At 46.2% G+C, this 6,133-nt stretch overlaps 1 non-coding gene across 1 annotated transcript; it reads left to right on the top strand.

Moving 5' to 3' along the window:
• Positions 1–235: 235 nt before the first annotated feature.
• On the top strand, positions 236–307 carry Trnai-aau (transfer RNA isoleucine (anticodon AAU)). Its single transcript has one exon. It is a non-coding gene; the product is annotated as a tRNA-Ile (tRNA).
• Positions 308–6,133: the final 5,826 nt, after the last annotated feature.

Below are 6,133 nucleotides of genomic sequence, written 5' to 3'. Positions count from 1 at the left end.
CAAGGAAGCTGTATTTGAAGGTGAAGGTGATTTTGTAGACATGTGTGAAAGACATGTTCTGAAATGCAAGTGTTGTTGTTTGGAGAGCACATCGGTTACGTGTCAGATGTGTAGTCAAGCAGTAATTTGTCGCCATAGCTGCAAATATTAGCTGGTAATATGAAGTGTTGTCAGCTGAAGTCGGATGATGCAGACGACCGTAAGGACGAAGTACCCAAGAGTACCGCTAGGCCGCGCCTCTTTAGCTCAGTGGTAGAGCACTGGTCTAATAAACCAGTGGTCGTGAGTTCCATCCTCACAGGAGAAAGATGAATTTTGGAAATCAGTTGCGCGTCGTGGCCGTATAGCAAACAGTACCTGTGATGACGAACAATTAGCGACAGGCGTTTTTTTAAGAATCACTCTCAGATGCGATTAAGGCGAATGGCGCAGATAAAGCATTTGCCAAAGCGGTACAGCATAAGGTGGGACGAGGCAGTCTGAATTACATTTTATAGATGTATTTCTCACATATCTCAGAGCCTCTCGCGATATTCGTCGTCGTCGTCGTCGTCGTCGCCGCTTCTGCAGAAATAGCAAATGGCAACCGTAGCAAATGCGGCGAGGGACGCCCTGCCTTCGATTCCGAATGCACAAAGTGTGTGGTCTTGTTTCACAGTCTATATTTGGTCGGTCTCGTCAGAGGTTGAATCTAACGAATGGTCGGGAAAGAGCAAGGGGCAGCGGCTGTGTAGAACGAAAACACAAATCCTCAGGGGTGTGAGCGTTTCGAGATGAGTCGTATACATGTAAATGTTGGTCGTCAGAGACCGTGTGGCCTAATGGATAAGGCGTCGGACTTCGGATCTGAAGATTACAGGTTCAAATGCTGTCACGCTTGTGTTTTTCCAGTTCTGAAAAAGAAACATAACGTTTTAATGTAGCAATTGAGCAGTACGAAACCGTCTGAATGTTGCTGTTGACCATTTTTTGCTTGGAGATGCTCTTGAGCTTGAAACACACACAACAAGACCGGTGTTAACTAGCGAAATGGTCGGCAGAGTGCCGACACAGCGAGTTTTGACTATCACTTGCACATCTAAAACAACGTCGGAAAGTAACTCGTTCGGCTTTTGAGTCACATAAAGTATGTGCGTTAATTTTGACGCCACTAGCTCTGCATGTTGTCATGCAATTTCTTTACCTCTCAGAAATGATTATGACATAAAAGTGAAGTACGTGACGAGTGTGACGTTAGGAAAACATTAGGCATCATGGAGAGATTCTGTATGGGACCACCCAACCCAAACGAGTACTGTGTGACGTGCTACCCGGCAGGTATTCACCGAGGTAGCCGGCTAGCTCAGTCGGTAGAGCGTCAGACTCTTAATCCCAGGGTCGTGGGTTCGAGCCAGACGCTGGGCGGAACGGAATTTTGTTCCGCTGCAGGTATAAATTACCGTTTTTCTGATTAACGAGATTTAATGGAAATAGCAACTTAAAACTTTGCCTACGTCTCTGTCAGTCGCAAGGAAGCTGTATTTGAAGGTGAAGGTGATTTTGTAGACATGTGTGAAAGACATGTTCTGAAATGCAAGTGTTGTTGTTTGGAGAGCACATCGGTTACGTGTCAGATGTGTAGTCAAGCAGTAATTTGTCGCCATAGCTGCAAATATTAGCCGGTAATATGAAGTGTTGTCAGCTAAAGTCTGATGATGCAGACGACCGTAAGGACGAAGTACCCAAGAGTACCGCTAGGCCGCGCCTCTTTAGCTCAGTGGTAGAGCACTGGTCTAATAAACCAGGGGTCGTAAGTTCCATCCTCACAGGAGAAAGATGAATTTTGGAAATCAGCTGCGCGTCGTGGCCGTATAGCAAACAGTACCTGTGATGACGAACAATTAGCGACAGGCGTTTTTTTAAGAATCACTCTCAGATGCGATTAAGGCGAATGGCGCAGATAAAGCATTTGCCAAAGCGGTACAGCATAAGGTGGGACGAGGCAGTCTGAATTACATTTTATAGATGTATTTCTCACATATCTCAGAGCCTCTCGCGATATTCGTCGTCGTCGTCGTCGTCGTCGCCGCTTCTGCAGAAATAGCAAATGGCAACCGTAGCAAATGCGGCGAGGGACGCCCTGCCTTCGATTCCGAATGCACAAAGTGTGTGGTCTTGTTTCACAGTCTATATTTGGTCGGTCTCGTCAGAGGTTGAATCTAACGAATGGTCGGGAAAGAGCAAGGGGCAGCGGCTGTGTAGAACGAAAACACAAATCCTCAGGGGTGTGAGCGTTTCGAGATGAGTCGTATACATGTAAATGTTGGTCGTCAGAGACCGTGTGGCCTAATGGATAAGGCGTCGGACTTCGGATCTGAACATTACAGGTTCGAATGCTGTCACGCTTGTGTTTTTCCAGTTCTGAAAAAGAAACATAACGTTTTAATGTAGCAATTGAGCAGTACGAAACCGTCTGAATGTTGCTGTTGACCATTTTTTGCTTGGAGATGCTCTTGAGCTTGAAACACACACAACAAGACCGGTGTTAACTAGCGAAATGGTCGGCAGAGTGCCGACACAGCGAGTTTTGACTATCACTTGCACATCTAAAACAACGTCGGAAAGTAACTCGTTCGGCTTTTGAGTCACATAAAGTATGTGCGTTAATTTTGACGCCACTAGCTCTGCATGTTGTCATGCAATTTCTTTACCTCTCAGAAATGATTATGACATAAAAGTGAAGTACGTGACGAGTGTGACGTTAGGAAAACATTAGGCATCATGGAGAGATTCTGTATGGGACCACCCAACCCAAACGAGTACTGTGTGACGTGCTACCCGGCAGGTATTCACCGAGGTAGCCGGCTAGCTCAGTCGGTAGAGCGTCAGACTCTTAATCCCAGGGTCGTGGGTTCGAGCCAGACGCTGGGCGGAACGGAATTTTGTTCCGCTGCAGGTATAAATTACCGTTTTTCTGATTAACGAGATTTAATGGAAATAGCAACTTAAAACTTTGCCTACGTCTCTGTCAGTCGCAAGGAAGCTGTATTTGAAGGTGAAGGTGATTTTGTAGACATGTGTGAAAGACATGTTCTGAAATGCAAGTGTTGTTGTTTGGAGAGCACATCGGTTACGTGTCAGATGTGTAGTCAAGCAGTAATTTGTCGCCATAGCTGCAAATATTAGCCGGTAATATGAAGTGTTGTCAGCTAAAGTCTGATGATGCAGACGACCGTAAGGACGAAGTACCCAAGAGTACCGCTAGGCCGCGCCTCTTTAGCTCAGTGGTAGAGCACTGGTCTAATAAACCAGGGGTCGTAAGTTCCATCCTCACAGGAGAAAGATGAATTTTGGAAATCAGCTGCGCGTCGTGGCCGTATAGCAAACAGTACCTGTGATGACGAACAATTAGCGACAGGCGTTTTTTTAAGAATCACTCTCAGATGCGATTAAGGCGAATGGCGCAGATAAAGCATTTGCCAAAGCGGTACAGCATAAGGTGGGACGAGGCAGTCTGAATTACATTTTATAGATGTATTTCTCACATATCTCAGAGCCTCTCGCGATATTCGTCGTCGTCGTCGTCGTCGTCGCCGCTTCTGCAGAAATAGCAAATGGCAACCGTAGCAAATGCGGCGAGGGACGCCCTGCCTTCGATTCCGAATGCACAAAGTGTGTGGTCTTGTTTCACAGTCTATATTTGGTCGGTCTCGTCAGAGGTTGAATCTAACGAATGGTCGGGAAAGAGCAAGGGGCAGCGGCTGTGTAGAACGAAAACACAAATCCTCAGGGGTGTGAGCGTTTCGAGATGAGTCGTATACATGTAAATGTTGGTCGTCAGAGACCGTGTGGCCTAATGGATAAGGCGTCGGACTTCGGATCTGAAGATTACAGGTTCGAATGCTGTCACGCTTGTGTTTTTCCAGTTCTGAAAAAGAAACATAACGTTTTAATGTAGCAATTGAGCAGTACGAAACCGTCTGAATGTTGCTGTTGACCATTTTTTGCTTGGAGATGCTCTTGAGCTTGAAACACACACAACAAGACCGGTGTTAACTAGCGAAATGGTCGGCAGAGTGCCGACACAGCGAGTTTTGACTATCACTTGCACATCTAAAACAACGTCGGAAAGTAACTCGTTCGGCTTTTGAGTCACATAAAGTATGTGCGTTAATTTTGACGCCACTAGCTCTGCATGTTGTCATGCAATTTCTTTACCTCTCAGAAATGATTATGACATAAAAGTGAAGTACGTGACGAGTGTGACGTTAGGAAAACATTAGGCATCATGGAGAGATTCTGTATGGGACCACCCAACCCAAACGAGTACTGTGTGACGTGCTACCCGGCAGGTATTCACCGAGGTAGCCGGCTAGCTCAGTCGGTAGAGCGTCAGACTCTTAATCCCAGGGTCGTGGGTTCGAGCCAGACGCTGGGCGGAACGGAATTTTGTTCCGCTGCAGGTATAAATTACCGTTTTTCTGATTAACGAGATTTAATGGAAATAGCAACTTAAAACTTTGCCTACGTCTCTGTCAGTCGCAAGGAAGCTGTATTTGAAGGTGAAGGTGATTTTGTAGACATGTGTGAAAGACATGTTCTGAAATGCAAGTGTTGTTGTTTGGAGAGCACATCGGTTACGTGTCAGATGTGTAGTCAAGCAGTAATTTGTCGCCATAGCTGCAAATATTAGCCGGTAATATGAAGTGTTGTCAGCTAAAGTCTGATGATGCAGACGACCGTAAGGACGAAGTACCCAAGAGTACCGCTAGGCCGCGCCTCTTTAGCTCAGTGGTAGAGCACTGGTCTAATAAACCAGGGGTCGTAAGTTCCATCCTCACAGGAGAAAGATGAATTTTGGAAATCAGTTGCGCGTCGTGGCCGTATAGCAAACAGTACCTGTGATGACGAACAATTAGCGACAGGCGTTTTTTTAAGAATCACTCTCAGATGCGATTAAGGCGAATGGCGCAGATAAAGCATTTGCCAAAGCGGTACAGCATAAGGTGGGACGAGGCAGTCTGAATTACATTTTATAGATGTATTTCTCACATATCTCAGAGCCTCTCGCGATATTCGTCGTCGTCGTCGTCGTCGTCGCCGCCGCCGCCGCCGCCGCCGCTTCTGCAGAAGTAGCAAATGGCAATCGTAGCAAATGCGGCGAGGGACGCCCTGCCTTCGATTCCGAATGCACAAAGTGTGTGGTCTTGTTTCTCAGTCTATATTTGGTCGGTCACGTCAGAGGTTGAATGTAACGAATGGGTGGGAAAGAGCAAGGGGCAGCGGCTGTGTAGAACGAAAACACAAATCCTCAGGGGTGTGAGCGTTTCGAGATGAGTCGTATACATGTAAATGTTGGTCGTCAGTGACCGTGTGGCCTAATGGATAAGGCGTCGGACTTCGGATATGAAGATTACAGGTTCGAATGCTGTCACGCTTGTGTTTTTCCAGTTCTGAAAAAGAAACATAACGTTTTAATGTAGCAATTGAGCAGTACGAAACCGTCTGAATGTTGCTGTTGACCATTTTTTGCTTGGAGATGCTCTTGAGCTTGAAACACACACAACAAGACCGGTGTTAACTAGCGAAATGGTCGGCAGAGTGCCGACACAGCGAGTTTTGACTATCACTTGCACATCTAAAACAACGTCGGAAAGTAACTCGTTCGGCTTTTGAGTCACATAAAGTATGTGCGTTAATTTTGACGCCACTAGCTCTGCATGTTGTCATGCAATTTCTGTACCTCTCAGAAATGATTATGACATAAAAGTGAAGTACGTGACGAGTGTGACGTTAGGAAAACATTAGGCATCATGGAGAGATTCTGTATGGGACCACCCAACCCAAACGAGTACTGTGTGACGTGCTACCCGGCAGGTATTCACCGAGGTAGCCGGCTAGCTCAGTCGGTAGAGCGTCAGACTCTTAATCCCGGGGTCGTGGGTTCGAGCCAGACGCTGGGCGGAACGGAATTTTGTTCCGCTGCAAGTGTAAATTACCGTTTTTCTGATTAACGAGATTTAATGGAAATAGCAACTTAAAACTTTGATTACGTCTCTGTCAGTCGCAAGGAAGCTGTATTTGAAGGTGAAGGTGATTTTGTAGACATGTGTGAAAGACATGTTCTGAAATGCAAGTGTTGTTGTTTGGAGAG

This window comes from Schistocerca gregaria, unplaced genomic scaffold (assembly GCF_023897955.1).
Source record: "Schistocerca gregaria isolate iqSchGreg1 unplaced genomic scaffold, iqSchGreg1.2 ptg000077l, whole genome shotgun sequence".
NCBI lineage: Eukaryota > Metazoa > Arthropoda > Insecta > Orthoptera > Acrididae > Schistocerca > Schistocerca gregaria.
The sequence above is the reverse complement of the archived record's forward strand: the minus strand, read 5'-3'. Positions and strand labels throughout refer to the sequence as shown.